Below are 19,450 nucleotides of genomic sequence, written 5' to 3' on the forward strand. Positions count from 1 at the left end.
GTTCTCCTAACAGATGATGTGGGATTTAGGAGAAGTAGTCTCTCAAGAGAATCCTTTAGTCACGGGTTTTTGCCTTGATAGGAACCGATGAAAGCAATCATGATGTAGACTTGAACTTTTTCTTCTTGCCTTGCTTCCTCCCTCCCTCCTTCATACATACCTGGTCTTCTGAGATTAATCTTCTCTTGGCTTTCCAGTATAATATAATTAAACTACATCACAAAATGTATTTGTTCATGGTACGGATCTGAGGAATATTTGGAGCTTCATTTCACAAGGGTAGTTGGCTTTTCATTAAGAATAAATAAATGAATGTATAACTTTTATACCCAATGCACACAGTTATTCATTTGGCCACTGCTTTTGACTGTTGTTTGCTAAACATTCAGTAGGTTATATTGAAACGTCCATACATTAAATCCCTCTTGCCTTCAGACAAAATCCAGTCAAGTTCTGAACCATTTGCTTCTTATTTTTTCTACCTGAACCATTCATGTTTATGTTTGTTGGTTATTTTTTAAAAAATAAAAATTATAAATCCAGGGAAAGTCAATTCACCGGAAGAAATGCAACAGCATTTGCTGAAACTTGTACATGAAATCAGATTGGGGAGCAACCCAATTATTGTTATTTGCTATTGTATTTGTTACCTGCCTTTTCTTGAGGCAAGGAATTAATGAAAATAATACAAATGCATTTATCATGTCCTAAAAAAAGAAACAGACTCCTGGTCCATGTTCTCTCAAGAAAATATATGAAATTACCACACAGTATTTAGCTTACTAAATTTACCAAGCCAAGGTTGAGAATATCCATAAAATATTATTATAGGTAAATATTCACAAAGGAATATATTTATGGGTGTGTTATTGAACAAGGTTCGGATACAGCCTTAAATCTTCTGTCTCTTTCTATCTCCTCCTTCCTCCTCCTCCTTCTTTCTCTTTCCTCCTCCTCCTCCTCCTCCTGCTCCTCCTCCTGCTGCTCCTCCTCCTCCTCCTCCTCCTCCTCCTCCTCCTCCTCCTCCTCCTCCTCTCTGTTTTGAATCCTACCAAGTCCTTGCAAGATTTCAGAAGTCATTAGCCTCTTCTTCCTAGGGCTAAGAAAGAAGGACTGACCCAAGGTCACCCACCTGGCTTGGTGTATAAGGCAGAACTAAAACCCATGGTCTCCCACTTTCTGGTATAATGCCTTATCAAACTTGTTGTCCTAAGCATGTAAAAATCTCTTCCTCTCACTGCTAGACCAGCCAAGACAATCTCAACCAATCAAGATAGTCCAAGTGACTGATCGTTTTAAGTTGATATTTGCTGGACCAATTTCTTATCCTTGCCACCTCAGTAAGGGATATACTGTAGAAACAAGGATAAAAGAAGGAAAATGTTTTTCTCATTCTACTATTTGAAAACAGAGACAATCAATATAGCCAGTTTAAATCTTTTGGCTAGTGGTCAATACTGAGGCTTCTTACTGAATTATATTTTACTAAATTACAACCCCCATGATACATGCTGGCACCAGAAATTTCTCTTTCAAATAGTACTGAGAGTTTATTAAGGCATACAACAGCAAGATGTTTGCTAAGTTAGGGGAGAGAAAGGATTAAGATTCAAAGAACTTGTGTAAGCAAAGGAACAAAAGGTAGCCTGGTCCAAAATAGATGATCAGCCTCAGGAAAAATCATTTTTTAATGAGTCTCACAAGGCTTTCACCCAATCTAAAGTAAAATTAAATATAATAACAAACTGCACATCGAGAAGTGTTGCTGCATCTAGATTTTTCTTTTGGGAATACTGAAAGATGTCACTCCATTCTTAAATGAACTTGTGCCTTCTCTTTTTCAAAGCCACATCTGTTGTTTTTCCAGGACAATTTAAAGAATGATTTAATCATGAGAGAAAAGAGCTTTATTTGTTTCTGAATTGCGGATTGGTTACATTTTTTTTCCAGAAATTGTCCATGCATTCTGATTTAACGGAGAAACTTGCTGGAACTTGCTTTGAAAGAAGAGCTACTTATCTTTTCCTTCTTTCTTCAGCAGCAGCTTGGTCTTGCAGAGAGTGTGAAAATTAGGGAATGGTCTCGCAATGCAAAACCCATCTGAACTGCCTCTGGGTAAGTTGTCAGTCTGATTCTGTTAAAACCAGATTAACATGATCCTTTTCAGCACACAGCAGGGAAACTCAAAGGTATGGTATTTATCATTCTGACAGCACTAAGTCTTCTTGGGTTACTCAGAATGGGTGAGGTGGCCTAGCAGTTAAGATGCTGGACTTGTCAACTGGTAGTACAAAACTCAAGTACCACATAATCAGGTGAATTCTTGTTCTTCCACCAGCTCCTGCCAAAAAAGCAGTTTGAAAGTATGCAGATACAAGTAGATAAATAGGTACCACTTTAGTGGGAAGGTAACAGCATTCTGTGCCCCTTGGCATATATTTATTGAGGCCACCTGGAGGTTTATCTGTGTCCTCAGGGTCACCTGAGTAGCACAACTACTACTCAGGTAGCCCTGAGTAGAGGATCCTCAGTAGTGACCCTCATGACACAGATAAACCTCCAGTTGGCCTCAACAACTCTCTAAAATAATGCAAATGACCAGCTGTCTGCAGGGAATACAAATCCTTCCATTCCCCACCATCCAATGAAGAAGCTTCTTGGATGAGAAGTGAAACATCTTCAAGGAAAAGCCAAGAACGTCCAGTTGCCTCTTAAAAAAGCACCTTTGGGACAACCATGACCTGGATGACTGAGAATCTCCATGGACATTCTTTGAAAATGTTTTGCTTCTCATTTAAGTAGCTTCTTCCACTCTGAAGAAGAACTGAAGAACCTTTTTGGATGAGAAGTAAAAAATCTTCAAAGAAAAACTAAGAAAGTCCAATTGCCTCTTGAAAAAGCACCTTTGGGACAATCATGACTTGGATGACTGGGAATCTCTGTAGATAATGAGCAACTAGTTCACCTTCAAAGTAAAGTTCTTACATGATGTCATGATCTTGTTGGAGTCTGATTATGAGGGGGAGATTGAGCAGCTGATAGGGAGTGGAAGTGCGGCTCTGGTGGCTGTGGAGGAAACTGAGGAAGGGCACAGTCCAGCTGGGCATTCAGAGGAAGACCCAGGGCCACCCCCTCTTCATTCTAGGGCATGCAGGGAGGAACAGAGAAGGGAGCAACTTGGCTTACGGGAAAGAAAAGGGCCCTGATCCCTTTCATTAGTTGCAGCTGGAAGAACAGGATATAAGAAGGGCATATGCATACAGCACCTTGCTGGAAGCAAAGCGTGCATTATCTTGGTCGAGCCTTATCTGGGTTTTGGGGTCCTCCCAACTGTGTGTGCTGCGTTATCTTTTGGAAGTCTGCAATTTATTATCCTGGCCTGTTGTAATAATTATTTCATCATGGTTTGTGTTGGTTTTTTAATTTCTAATTTATCTTTACTTTGGGTTCGGACTGCATTTCTTCACTTTGTAGACTGTTTTTGGAAGAGTTTGTTCAGTTAAGGATAACTGGACATTGGGGGCCAAGTTTAATGCCTGAAAGGGAATTTATCTACTTTTGTGACTTTGTCATTTTTGTGCCACGCCCTGGGTCATCACACACGGGCATACTGATGCATGCCCATTACTGCTTGGACTGCTGCGCTATGGACCATTTGTTGCTTCCGGTTGGTCTTCAAGGGCACCTCCATATAGATCTCATCGCAGGGATATGAATAATGCCAAGAATGGATCCAATAAAAAAGACTACAATTGCAGATGGGGCCTCAGATTGATCACAAGTCAGCACCATGGAAGGCCTTTTCATCTTTCTTGAGATCTATGCTCAAGGAAGAGATAAGGCTGAGAGGCACAAAAGAAAGAATTATTTTCATTGGCCAAATAAAAGAGTTGATAAATCAAACCTTTGACTGAACAGAAATGTCCCTCACCTGTCTGGCTGTTATAACGCATCTTTGGCAGACCAAAGCATGGATTACTAATGCCTGCTTTCAGTGAAGGCACTGTTGTAAGATGACAGTTTGACTGGGATATTTCCTTTAGATAAAATGTCCTGTGTCATCTGTCATTAGACTTGAATGCTTCTGGCTGCCTGAGTGACTTACTGGGAGTGCAAAATTGGGTATTGTTTTTCTCTGTTTGGCTGAAGTAGAGATAGAGATATAGAGAGATAATAGAATAGGCTATTAAAAGGCTGATTGAAGGTATTTCATTTGCAGATGAGAAATGCTTATGTCCAGGAGCTGCTGATCCAGTTCTACAGAGGAATGATGGAGTCTGTCATCTGCACCTCTGTAACTGTCTGGTTTGGTTCTGCAACCCAATAAGACAGACACAGACTCCAGAGAGTAATTAGGACTGCAGAAAAAAAAATTACTACTAACCTGCCTTCTATTGAGGATCTGTATATTGCACAAGTCAAAAAAGTGGGCTGTGAAAATATTTACAGACCCCTCACATCCGGGACATAAAATGTTACAACTCCTACCCTCAAAATGACGCTATAGAGCACACCAGAACAACTAGACACAAGGACAGTTTTTTCCTGAATGTCATCCCTCTGCTAAACAAATAATTCCCTCAACACTGTCAAACTATTTACAAAGTCTGCATTACTATTAATATTAATCTTCTCATCATTTCTATCACCCATCTCCTCCCACTTATGACTGTAACTTTGTCACTTGTATCCTTACGATTTTTATTGACTGTTTCCTAGTATGATTTGATTGCTTATTGTATCCTATGATTATTATTAAGTGTTGTACCTTATGATTCTTGACAAATGTATCTTTTCTTTTATGTACACTGAGAGCATATGCACCAAGACAAATTCCTTGTGCATCTAATCACACTTGGCCAATAAATAATTCTATTCTATTCTATTCTATTCTATTCTATTCTATTCTATTCTATTCTATTCTATTATTCATTCCAATATTCTATTCTATTCAGAGTCAAAAATCTTGGACGCTGAGCCTAATTTATGTTAGACTTTCACAGTTATTTCTTTTATTTCATCCAGTAATTAAAATGGGACTTTCTGGTACATGTAAGGTAGAATTATGCTACATTAAAAGCAAATATCAGGATGGATTGTTATGCAATGCACAGCTTTGAGTAGGTAGCAAAAATGGTTTATTAAAAACAGCAACAACTCAAAAAAAAGAAAAGTAACTCTGGTGACATCATTATAACAATGAAGATCTTTATAGCATGTCAGAAAGTCAAGGTTCTTTTAGAAGCAATTGAGCAAGATTCCTGGATCATTTGATGATCCCCAAAACAGTTGTAAAAGTTGACATGACATCTGCCAGTAAAAAAGTGTAAATTTCCTTCCTGAAGCATATGAAGAAATCGAAACGAATGGCTGTTACTTGTTGTGAATAAAGACATCAGTTCCAGAATAACAATCAAAGTGGCACATTTTATGCTATTTTAGCAGTGTGTTTTCTTATCAACTGTAGCAGGTGAGATAGATATTATTAGTGGAAAAGTAACACACACATATAACTTAGGTCTTGTATGAAATGAGGGGGGGAGAAAAAGAGAAGAAAGAGAGAGAGAGAGGGAGGGAGGGAGGAAAGAGAAAGACAAAAGGAAGAAAGAGAGGGAGGAGAGGGAGGGAGGAAAGAGAGAGAGAAAAGAAAGAGCAAGGAGAGAGATAGAAGAGAGAGGGGGAGGGAAGAGAAAGAGAAAAAAGAGAGAAAGAGAAAAAGAGTGAGGACAGAGAGAGACAAGACAGAGGGGGAGAGAGGGAGGAAAGAAAAAAGAGAAGAAAGAGTGAGGCAGGAGAGAAAGAAAGAGAGAGAGAAGAGAAGAGAATGTTATGGCTATGTTATGCCTATCAATTATGTTTCTGAATCTGAAAGAAAATCCATATTGTTTTTAAATTAATTCAACCAAAGTTGAAGAAGCTTTCCCAATCAAGTCTAGGACAGAAGTAAAAACTACGATTGATCTTACTCATCAATGTTCATCATTAGTACATAATTCAATTTCAAATGTAGTTTTATCAAGTTCAATAGAAAACTCATTGATTAATGCTAATTGGAAGCCTCTTTTGGATTTTTCACGTGAAACAGGAGGAGAAAAAATGAAATAATAATATATGGATTTGATGATTAGTCATACTAATAGACTATAAAAGAGGCCGTTATGTTGTAACCATGGAGTAAGAGTTCATTTTAATTTTCATTTATATCTGCTGTAAAAGAGCTCAGAAGCATTTTTTTAATATATTCTTTTTTCCTTATTTTTTTATTTTACTGCATTGTGTTCTGTCTCACATGCTCTATTTCTTCTATTCTCTTTCTTGATGATTAGTTCTCATTTGTCTCAACATTTAAGAAAGTTGTTTTTAAAAAAGTCACCAATTACAAAGGAGAAACTTTCATATCACACAAGTGACACAAGATGAGTTAAGAAACCAGGAAATATTTCTCCTGCTATGAATGTAGTTTTCTCTCTCTAAGGTGATGGTTTGCACCCACCATCTAGACCACAAGAAAGATTCTCATAACGGATGAAAATGTTTCACTATTATTTGGTTGGATTTCACTTGTAAGTTATCTCATATCAGACAGTAGAATATCAGCATACAATTACAGAGGGGGGAAAACCACTGCTGCTGTAAAATCACCCCTAGCTATTATATTTATAAAGCTAAGGGATGCAAGATTTGGATAGATTTTACAAAATTGGAGAAGAATATAAGTCCTATGAATTTATTACTCCCTTTAGCTTGAGCACAGACTGTAAAGTCAATGAATTGCCAGGCGAAAAGAAGAAACAGCTCAAAACCAGAGGTGGTATTCAGCAGGTTCTGACCAGTTCTGGAGAACCGGTAGCGGAAATTTTTAGTAGTTTGGAGAACTGGCAACTGACTGGCCCCGCCCCCATCTATCCTCTGCCTCCCAAGTTCCAGCTGATCGGCTGGGTCTTCTTTTGTTGCCCTGCACAGGAGAACGGAGCTGGAAAGGAGGTTAGTGGGGTGGGGAGGGAATGGAGATTTGACAGTATCCTTCCCCTGCTACTCCCACCAGGTCACTCCCACCAAGCCAAGCCACACCCACCAAGCCACCTCCAGAGAATTGGTAGTAAAAATCAGCGTGCATAAGCGCACAATCGTGCCTACCGTCCCTGTCCTATTGTCCCCAATTAGTTCCTATTTCTTGTATTTAAACTTATGTTTATTCTTGTTTCTGTTGTATTGTAAGCTTTTGACTTTAAATAAATAATAAATAAAAATAAATATTTTTTTTTTTAATCCCACCAATGCTCAGAACACAACTGAGCTTCAGTTGCAAGGGGGATATTTTACCAAGCTATGGTTGCTGATGTCCAACTCACCACAAGCCCTATCATTTATTTATGTACAGTATTTGTTTTATTGAGAGGCAGGTTGTACGATGGTTAAGGCATCGCGCTAGAAACCAGAAGGCGATAATTACTAGTGTCATCCTGGGCACAAATCCAGCTGGATGACCTTGGACCAGTCTCTCAGCCCTGGGATGGAGAAAATGGAAAACCACTTCCAAAAAAATGTAGCCAAGAAAACAGCAGGGACTTCTTCAGGCAGTCAGCAGGAGTCCAAAATGGACTTACATACATACATATTTCTGTGCCACGGTGTTAGGAATATGAGTTACCTAACAGCTATTTGGGTTAGAAATATATAAACCAGGATAAACATTTTAAAACTGTAACTTTAAGAAAATGCAAAACTGTAATTAGGTGTGGTTTCTCAAACGGCCATAAGATGGAGCCAGAAACCTGGTTTGTTTAGTCTGAGTCTCAGAAGAGAGTGTGTCTGAGTGAGTATCTCTGTTTCCTTCTGTTGGAAAGTATTGTCGTTGCTCCATTTCTTCTAATTGACTGATATTCCTGGATTTAATGTAAGTCTGATACTGAACTGTTTTTTGACACTGGACTTTGATATTTGGATTATCCCTGGATTGAAAAACTGACTGATTTACCTGAGAATGACTTTTGGACTGCTTATCTTGAACTTTGCTTAAACTGTCTGGAAGTAAAAACCTACATTTACTGTACAGTGTATCTGTGTACTGTGTGTGTATTATTCAAACACTACTCTCAAATACGTCTCCCTGTATGAGCTCATTCTCCTAACAGGGAATTTCCTCAACACACGGCAAATCATAAAAACTCTTGACAGCTTATGTCAAAAAACAAACAACAACATAAAAGATATCCAACATACACACACACACACACACACACACACACACAAAATCAAAACACAACAGACTGAAATAAATAAATCAGGGGGTGGAACAATCTACCAAATAATAAAATGATAACAAAAAATATGCTGAATTCTCTCCTGTAAATGGATCAAATGGCTTTGTTTTCTTTTTCTTTTTTTAAACAGCATTATATTTACGTGTCTTCTTAGTTTTATATTTTAATAATGTAAGCCATTCAGCATTACTGTGCAGTAAGATGGGCGACAAATGCATTTTTAAAATAAATAAATTTTGTCAACAACTAAGATGTGGTAAGTAAGGACGGACCCTGTTTTATCCTTAACACTGGAAATGAAACTTTCAAATAAGAAAAGAGGAGATCAAATGTACGAAATTAGAGTTTGCTTTTGTAAGATTAGCCAGGTGAGGTTATCTTCCTCACAAAAGACACTTCTGTGGGTAAACCTTATGCACAATATTGTACCGTACCTATTTATTTGCTACAGTGAAGAAAAAAAAGGCTGCCCTGCTAGGAAAAGTTGAACATTATTCTAAGATTCTAACAAATCTTATTTTTTTCCCCTTTAATTCAGCTACCTATTATTATTTTGGGTTTTTTTCCCCCTTTCCAGATAGGGATAAAACCCAGCAGGGACTGTCATCGGGGTTTTTATAAACCATAATAATCTTTCTGTATTTGCTGAGTGATCTGGAGATGACATCAAACGATGTACTGGAGGTAGGTGATTAGGCTGCATCTTTTCTCCTCTTTCATAAGATAAAAATAATATAGATAAAAGAAACATCTCTTTTAGAAAGCAGAATTCGAGTCACTTCAAGGTGGAGCCCCCCCCCCCCCATATAAAAAGCCTATGTGAAAAATCATAAGCATTGTTGAAATGATGAATCACCTCCCAAGCATAATCTGTTTATCTGCATGTCCCTGTAATTCCTTTGAAGGCTACATCTTAGGAAATAATATGTACTAGAGTCCCTTGAAATAAGTTCATTTTTTTCCCTTTGAAATCAATGTACTGCTTTTCTCTTTCTCCCCCTCTCTTTCTCTTTTGTACACAAATCCACCGCAACCCCATCACCCCTTTAATTTTTTTAGTAACTCTGCTTTTATAGTGAATAACACTGGGTAAAATTCTGTCAGGCAAGAAAAGCCAAAGACAAAATATTGAGTTTTCTTAAATTGGGGCCCAGCATCAATAATTACTTGAATGTAAGGATGGGGGTTTGGCGGTATGGCCGGAGAGAGGAAAGGGGAGAAATTTGGGATGAACAAGAAGGAGATATTATATCACCTGCTCTAAGTCACAAGCTCAAATGAGGATGTATCTTCTCAATCAATCTAGATCAGGGGTGTGAAAACTCAAGGCCTGCAAGCCGAATCCGGCCCTCAGAGTGCTTAAATCTGGCCCATGTGGTCGCCTTGGAAATGGGGAAGGGCCGGCCCGCAGTGCCTCTGTCAGCAAAAATGGAGTAGGCCCCATTTTTGGCCATAATGGTCTCCTGCAGCCTTCTGGCAGCAAAATTGGAGACCACAACCCATGTTGCTCTTTTCTGTGTTCTTCCCTGCGTGCCCTAGTATGAGGAGGGGTGGGCCATGGTCTTCATCTGAACTCCCTCTCCCTTGTTCTACCTCTTCCCTGCTCTGCCCAGCCTGACTTTGCCCTTCTCCAGTTTCCTCCACAGCCGATGGAGCCACACTTCCGCTCCCCGTCAGCTGTTCATCTTCCTACTCGGATTCAGACTCTGACGGGGACATGACACTTTGCTTCTTATCCAAGAAGCTTCTTCAGTGCTTCAGTAGGTTATCCTCTTTTCTGTGCCTTTCTCAAGGGACTATATTTTAATTGGACTTAAACAACTTATAATCCTGATTAATTGGATGGACCACTGTGGAAACGGAATAACTCTGAATGGAAGGTGGTGGTGGGGAGGAAGAGGCTAAAAATACAACCCAGAATCAACTTTAATGTTCTCTCTCTCGTCATACCACACAATAGGTCTGCAACCTTTTGGAAAGAACTCCAGTTCTGAGAACTGTTTCCTGGTTGTTATTTTAGCATTGCTTTTCTGGCTTTGAGGTGGGGCAGACCGCTTGTGTATTCTGTGTTGCTCCTTCTTTTTCTTTATTTTTTGAGTATCCTGTTGCTGCTGAATTATTTATGGAGCCTACCATCCACTCTTGAAAGATCTTCTGCACTGGGAATTTCGTGAACACAATCACACCAGGCTGATTGAAGGCTTATTCATACAACTCTCGGAAAGTTGATTCTGATGTTTTGGACTCTAAGAAGTGCCATCAAGACAGGCATTCCGACATGGCTTGTATCCTCGGGTGTGGACTGAGAGTAGAGAAAAATCGTCATACAAAGGACTTAAAAAGCAGTTCATTGCTGCAGATAACACAAGCAAGAAATAGAAAGATCCATTCAAAAGCTCCTTATCAAATCTAGACTGTCGGTCACAATTCTGAACTTCCGGCAACCCCTGGGCAGTTGTTTCTTCTAGCTGGAATATGAACTTCGAGGCACTGTTGACTCCTGGATAAGGCTCTGTAGTTTTCTCAATAAGATTTTGGAAGTGATTTGTCATTGCTTGCTCCTTAGAGCTAAGAGGGAGGGACTGGCGCCAAGATCTCACAGTTACTAGAACTCACAGTGGCCTGGTTTTTAGGGTCCAGCTTGGTGCCTTAACCACTATATCAAACTGGCCCTTGGAGTCTGGAAAATAATGAAAGAGGCATCAGAGGAGAACAAGCAAGAGCTATATTGCCCTTTTATTCTTCTCTTCCAAGTTAAGGTGGGGAGAGAAGGAGCATTGCTACCAATATTTTACTCCATCAAACAAAAGTCAGGCGTGGGATTCTACCGGTTCGGGCTGGTTCTATAGAACTGGATGTTATGATTCTGCCCAGTTTGGAGAACCGGCAAATCGTGCCTATGGCTGGCCCTGCCCCTCTCCACCTTCCCTTCCCCTCCCTGCCCAGTCATTTTATCAAGCATGTGCAACATCGCGCACATGCCCAACATCGCTAACTGCATTCTCCACCGCCCAGTCATGCCTTAAGGTATTTCTTTTTTTCCCCTCCTAATGATCAGCTGTTCTGATTATCAGCTGTGCCAGGATCCCCCTCGCTGTCTTACTGCTTTGCCCAGGAGGCAAAAAGGGGTGCCAGGGGGATGTGTGGTGCTGCGCCCCCCCCGTGCTGTGTTTTTGGGGCTCCTGGGCCTCAGGGAAGCCTGCTGGGAGCAAAAACTCCCCCCAGTGCAGAGTGGGTGCTGAGAAGAAGAAGAAGAAGAAGAAGAAGAAGAAGAAGAAGAAGAAGAAGAAGAAGAAGAAGAAGAAGAAGAAGAAGAAGAAGAAGAAGAAGAGGAGGAGGAGGAGGAGGAGGAGGAGGAGGAGGAGGAGGAGGAGGAGGAGGAGGAGGAGGAGGAGGAGACACACCCACCCAGTCACATGACCACACCCATCTAGCCACTCCCACCTAGCCACACCCACAGAACCAGTAGTAAAAATATTTCCATTCTACCCCTGCAAAAGACCCCGATCAGACTTTTGCTCAGCTCTGCACACTGTTCATTTTGAAAGCCACAAAACTTTGGATACTTGGAGGGAACTCAGCAAGGAAAGGAAGACATTTGTCTTTCCCAGAGATACTTGATTTATTACACGAAGGAGCCACAGGGCAGGGATTAATTCCATTTCCATCACAAATTCATCCAGGAGGTGGCACCTCTACTTTATATACTTTTTGATACTATCTCCTCCCTGTGATACAGGTCGATCCATTTCATTAACATCTTTTAAAATATATTAAAAGGAACTGGCTTTCTGCGTGTGGTCTCTGAAACAGAAACAGCCAAGATTTACATACCTTCTCAGAAAAAAGAGCCGGCAATTGTTACCGGGCTGAATCAAGCAAGCATTGTTGATATGCAAGCACAATCTTCACGGGTGCATTTGATGAGATGCCAGGGTCTCTTGTCACATTATGATTTAATGATAGAATGCTCCTGCTATTTATTGCTACATTTGAAAACATTAACTGACCAGAAGTAGAACAAGGGGGTGTGTAGGCTGTAATTTTCATGGCAGCAGCAGGGGTGCGGGGAAAATGCACAGCCAGATTTGTAATTTCTCTGGAGTCCTTGCTTTCATTTTTTTAAAAAGCAGTTTTATAATCCTTATAAGAACAAGTAACTAATGTAAGCTTCACTTAGAATCAGCATGACATGACTTTGCTCGGTTTTTACTCTGTTCTGGTTCAAGCCTCCTTGCAAATTAGATGGAATTGGGATAATATTTCAGCATGAAGGAATTAATCTACCTCCTTATGCCACTGGAATGGATCTTGCATGAGCTCAGATGTTGGGATGAACAAACCCTGGAAATTCAGTGACTCTCCAGGAGCATTTTACATGTCCCCTATAAGTGTAAAAGGATGGTTTCTACCCTCCTCCTCCTCCTCCTCCTCCTCCTCCTCCTCCTCTTCCTCCTCCTTCTCCACCTCCTCCTACTCTTCCTCTTCCTCCTCCTTCTCCACCTCCTCCTACTCTTCCTCTTCCTCCTCCTCCTCCTCCTCCTCCTCCTCCTCTTCCTCCTCCTCTCCTATAATTATTGGTGGTCTTCTATCTAAACTTGTTTGAGATCAGCACATTTGGCTAAGTGATTTTTGCTCCTACCAATCCTTTCAGAATTGACTTAAAACGTGGAAAGATAAGCTTCCTGGTTAGGAATAAAGAAAGGGAAAAAAATGAAGAAAAAAAAACCTGAGGGTATGTTTTGATATTAAAAAATAACATACTAGAATGTAAAATATAATTTCTGACTCTATGGGATGGAAATTAGACTAAAATTAATTATAACTTAACATTTCCATGCTTAGAAAGTGAGTTAATGAATGAATTTGTAATGCTTTGGAGCATAAAAGCTTAGAGGTTTTTGATCCTAATATTCCCTTGGGTTTTTTTTATAAAAAGAAAGCATCACTGAATTGCATATTCCCACTTTCTTCTTTGAACATGTGCTAGTTCAATGTTTCCTTTTGTTTTAGCTTTTTTTCTTTTTACAGCCATTCATTCTTTTATTTATACAGGAATTGTGCCATCATCCTTGTAAAATATTATTATCCCCATGCAATTCCTCTTTTATTTTCATTGTTCAGTGATTTAAACAATGTACTAGACTCACAACATGAGTTTTCATTTTTAATAATGTAGAGCGGGGATAAAACAGAGACAGATTATTTTAAGTAGAACTTGAGTATGATTGGATGACTTCATCTCAGAAACTTTGCAAAATTGCTCAATATGTGGATATAGTCATCTTGGGCTGAAATGGGCAGCAAACAAATTAAGTAAGAAAAACAAATAAAAAAATAAAAAAATAGAAAACCACTAAAAAGAAGAAATAATATACCACTGTCAAGCAAATTACACAGAGATGTTTATGAAATTACCAGAAGCCAAGCTCAATCAAAGGTTACTTTGATTTTTTTAAATTGTAACAGGCTTAAACAGTATCTCCACTCCCCAAAGTGTAAGAAGTACACTTTTACCAGTAAAGAAATAATAATTACAATCATTTTTAACTATACTAGAGCCATTGCATTATTTAAAATTACACATCATGTTTCCCCCCCTCTACTTGCAGAATCGTGGAAGATCATCTTGTCTTTTATGGGACAGTTTTATTTCACTTTCTTTTGATAGATCGTTGGTTTGGTGTGAGAGGCCAGTATTCAGGTTGGTATCAATTCAAGACATACTATCAACTAAAAAGATACTCCTTTGGTCTTTTTAGCTGGCAGAAAAAAGGTGTGGGGGGAAAATAAGGCATTCTTGAAATGCCTAGATAATCAAATTGGCAATCCAAAGTTGTTGGAGCATAAGAAGGTAATTGGAGAGCATGATGGATGACTCTTGGAGATGGATGTGTCCTACTGGAGAAGTCACATCCAAGGGGTGTGGGAAAGACCAGGGTCAAGGGGGAAATGTATGATGTGATTTACTATCGGCTGCACCCAGACACGCACCAACATGGCAACTTCTAATAAACCAATTTACTTTTCTCTGAGATGTAGCTAGAGACTTTTGATTTGAATGAGGGTGGGTTTGTTGGAGCCCTGACATATACATTATGAATTGAAAAATGTAGCTATGAAGCTTTGGTTGGGAATTTTCAAGAAGTGAAAAAGGAAGAAGCTTTCCATCAGTACTGGAAAAAGAAAGCTACAATGACATTGATGACATCCATACTTCATCAGTTGCATTGTACGTGTGATATTAATCAATCAGAATAGAGCTGGAAGGGACTTTGGAAGTCAAGCAGGAGACCTTATACCATTTCAAATTAGGTGGTTGTCCAGAGCTTTTTTTTACTACCGGTTCAGGTGAACCAGGCTGAACCGGTAGCATTTCACCACTGGCTTTTCCACTAGATAATTGTTCTCATTATTAGTAAGTCTCTCCTTAATTCCATGCTTCTCTCCTTGAGTAGTTTCCACCCATTGTTTCTTGTCTTGCCTTCTGGGGCTTTGGAGAATAATTTGACCGCCTTTTCTTTGTGGCAGCCCCTCGACTACTGCTATCTTGTCTCCCCTAGACCTTCTTTTCTCTAGACTGGCCAAACCCAAATCCTGCAGCCATTCTTCATATGTCTATGTCTCCAGGCTCTTAATCAGGGATGTCAAACTGACTTTGTCATGGCATCATCACATGATGTATCGTGACTTTTTCCCCCTTTGCTAAACCAGGCATGGGTGTGGCCAGCACATGATGCACCTGGCCCATGGGCTGCGAATTTACCAAATACAAGCTAGGCGGATATGACCTTGTTGATGACCCTCATTTTGTCAAGGACCTTGGAGTTCTCATATCAAATGATCTAAGTGCCAAAGCTCACTGCAACAGCATTGCCAAAAAATGCTTCAAGAGTTGTAAATCTAATTTTACGAAGCTTCTCCTCTGATAATACTGTTTTGCAAACTAGGGCATTCAAAATGTTTGCTAGACCAATACTTGAATTCAGCTCTGCTGTCTAGAATCCACACTGTATATCATACATAAATACAATTGAGCGAGTCCAGAAGTATTTTATCAGAAGAGCACTACACTCCTCTGTTCGCAACAGAATACCCTACAGCACCAGACTTGAGATTCTAGGCTTAGACAACCTTGAACTAAGCCAGCTAAGATTGGACAAGCATAGTACATAAATCATATGTTACAACATCTTACCAGTTGATGAATATTTCAGCTTTAAGAACAACAACACAAGAGCACACAACAGATATAAACTTAATGTAAACCACTCCAAACTCAATTGCAGGAAGTACGATTTTAGCAACAGAGTGGTCAATGTCTGGATCTCACTACCTGATTCTGTTGTCACCTGTTCATACCCCCATTCCTTTACCCTCAAACTAACCTCTATTGACCTCACTCCATTCCTAAGAGGTCTGTGAGGGGTGTGCATAAGCGCACAATCGTGGCTACCGTCCCTGTCCTGTTGTGCCCAATTCCTATTTCTTGTATTTAAACTTATATTTATTCTTGTTTCTGTTATATTGTAACCTTTTTAACAATAAATAAATAATAATAATAATAATAATTTGACAGCCCTGACCTATATGATTCTTTCAACTAACAATCCACCTTATTGAAATCCCCAAGAATCCTGCTAATAATGTCTGACATTTCCCCTCCTATAATCTGGTAGGATGTCTCTTTGTCAGTGACTTTCAAATTGTGCTTGCTGTTTTAAAAGAGAGACTAGTGAATGAAAGGGGGAAAAATATGTTTGTTAAGTATGATAGAGTGAGACAAACAGATGGACACATAGACCGACAGTGTATCCTAATTAAATTGAAGGATGAAAAGATAAAAGGATTGTAATATTATATAATACAGATACTGTAATAGGAAAAGTCATAATATCCTACCAGTAGAATATTGTTTGCAGTTTGGAAAATCACACTATTATAATATTATTTGCAGTTTGGGAAGCCCCGAGGCAAGTGGTATAATACAATTTTTTATGCAGTACTAAAATGATCTCGTAGAACAGAACAGACATCACGCTTGCATTTACTTGGAGACCATGAAAATAAATAAACATTTATTGACTTGATATTAACTTGCAAATGCAGTTTTGTTCTCAGGGCATTTTCAGAAGTATCTGTAAACATTTAAACTAACCTCTGTCATGTCCACATTGATGAAAGAGATGAATAAACCTAAAATGAGTGAGGCATTCAGATTGTTGTTTTTTAAAAACTCAATAATATAAGAATACTGAACTTGCATTTTTGGAAATATTATTTGCAACAGTTAAGGAAATGCACATTACAATGCATATATCAAGGGACAGTATCATTCTTAGAAAAAAAAATGTACGCTTCAATTGAAAAATTGCTACTGAGAGGATAGAAATGTATAAATAGTGAATGAAAGCATTCCAGAACATTTTTTACCTGTGTGGGAGTTATAAATAACCAAAGGTTTCTGTAGAGAAGATAATATAACGCGGTGTGATTATTATAAGCTGCTTGCGGGGGGGAGCTGTGGGTGAAGACTTTCTTCTACTACTTGGAAGGTTGTGTTAGAATTTGTTGTTGGAATGTATTTCTATACAACAACTTCAGCCATTAGATGGCAGCATTTACAAGTTTGACTCTAAAGTACATACTTCCATATAGGCTTGGGGGGGGGGGTTGGACTAGATGACCTATAAGGTCCCTTCCAACTCTGATTATCTGTTATCTGTTGTCTGTGCAGAGGGCTAGTACTAGTAGCGCCAGAAAGAATGAAGTGACTGGGCCAAAGTTGTGGAAGCATCTGGTGGTGAAAAGAAAGACTGATGCTGTAAAGATCTATTCTCCATAGGAAGAATGGGATGACAGAGAATGAAGTGGTGGATGGAGTCACTGAAGCAGTAGGTATGAGCTTAAATGGACTCCAGAAGATGGTAGAGGAGAGGAAGGCCTGGAGGAACGTTGTCCAGAGGTGGTATTCAGCAGGTTCTGACCACCTCTGGAGAACCGGTAGTGGAAATTTTGAGTAATTTGGAGAACCAGCAAATCCCACATCTGTTTGGCCCCACCCCCATCTTTTCTCTGCCTCCTGAGTCTCAGATGATTGGCTGGGTCTTCTTTGGTTGCCCTGCACAGGAGAACGGAGCTGGAAAGCAGGTTAGCAGGGTGGGGAGGGAATGGAATTTTGCAGTATCCTTCCCTTGCCATGCCCACCAAGCCACGCCCACAGAACCGGTAGTAAACAAATTGAATCCCACCACTGACATTGTCCATGGGTGGGTCGCAATGGGTCGGACATGGCTTCAGAACTAACAACAACAAAGTGTATTAGACCTGACATGAAGATACTTATACAGTACTTGGAAAATAAATGTGCAGGAAATGTGGAGAAAAACGCAGATGTGAAGATAAGCTGAAAAAACGTCTTATACAGATGTTCTTGAAAGTTATGTCCCTATCTCTCACAAACTTCTCCTTCCCTCCCCCAGACAAACAACCAACTAAACAATCCTATCGAATCTAAGAAAGAAAAAAGGAAAAGAAAAACCTCTAATACAAGATGATCTCTTGAAGAAGAGTCAGGGATAGTTATATTATGTTGTGCATTATCTGAATAATTTTCCCTAGACTTTTTCAAAGTGCATATTTCTGTTTGATAATGGTGCTCTCGCTAAGCCTGAACAAAGTAGCTTTCCTGTTTGTTTACAACCATCTCAATGGCTTCTATTTTCTACTTGTTTTTTTTTTTTCTCAGTCCCATCTGCCACCTGAAGGACCTTGGTTTATATTGCTTCCAGCTCTGTGAAAAACAGTATATTTGCAATCCCTGCTGGGCTAAAACCTAGTAAACACTGCTTCTTTTTGCTTAAAAAAACAACAACAAAACCACCAGCAATGCAGGGTATCAGTAAAAGGCGATGTGCTAAATGCTAAATTGGTTACTAATAACTTGTTACATATATTTAAAGTACAAAGTGAAATTTAGTTTTTCCCCCCCATAAACATGTGTTTGTGGGTACATATTTGTCAGGCACAAATCACAGTCACTTGTAAATATCTAAAGTAAGCAGTGTTATTGTTCTCTACCTAAGTTACAAGAATCTCCTTCAAATGCTTGTCTTCTGGGAATGACCAGATAAGGTTTCATGGATCTTGGAGGAGATTAACCATGTGCCTATTGGAACTATTCTAAGCTAAGTCCACACTTGATCCTTCCAGCCTAGCTGGCAGTTTCCCATCAGTACTTAAATATGCCTTGTTCTATATGTTTTTCACAGTATATAAAGCACATTTTCTGTTTGTTTTTACCCAAGGGTCGGTTTCTACTGGTTCTGTCCACCTCTGTAGAACCGGTAGCTCTGAAGAGCAGAAGACATAGAACCGGTTCTATGTCTGCTGATGTTTTTTGCCCACCTACCCGGGCTCTTACCTGATCTTTATTTCCTGATTTTTCAACTTCAGCTGCCGAACGAGGCACAGCTGCAGTTAAAAAAACAAGAAAAGAGGGCTGTTTCAAAGGCTGCTTCTCAGCACACAGCATGCTGATGATGATTTACAGGCATGCAGCTCACAGCATGCAGGGAAGCTCATAAATCCCGAACTAGTAGTTAACCCTGTCATATCCCACCCCTGTTTTTATCAATATCTGTATCCCACTCATCTTGGGTTTTGACTGAGCCATCCTTTTTCTGAAATACCAAGGTTTTGTTCCTTTCTATTCTGGCATACTCTTTATCTTAGTTTTCAGGTAGAATAGCCAAACAAGGCTAGTAAACTCTGTGGTGATGAAACAGGCTCAAATCTTGTAATGGCAAGTATAGAATTTAATTGATTGAACTTCTCGGCCGATATAACATAAAGATCTGTAGCAGGCTGTCATAAAGATTGTTTTTCTGATGTGTTTCACACTTTCTGTTTGCAGGGTCAGAAGTAATGCACCACAATACATCCTCCATAATAACAGAATTCAGGTGCCTCTCTAACTTTATCAGCTGCTAGTCTTTGCTTAGGTTTCAGGCACTCATGGGATTTCTCTCAATGGCAAATACCAAATGAGAAATAAAGAAAAAAGGAGAGATTTCAATACTTCCATGACCAGTCCATTATGACATGATTTCATTGCATTGCAGTTGAAGCATTCAACCCACCCATCCCCTCAGAGAAATATGCATTGGTTTCTATTTTATTAAGGT

This window comes from Notechis scutatus, chromosome 5 (genome assembly GCF_049901735.1).
Source record: "Notechis scutatus isolate UNSWTSFEM ecotype Mainland chromosome 5, rNotScu1.2, whole genome shotgun sequence".
NCBI classification, from domain to species: domain Eukaryota; kingdom Metazoa; phylum Chordata; class Lepidosauria; order Squamata; family Elapidae; genus Notechis; species Notechis scutatus.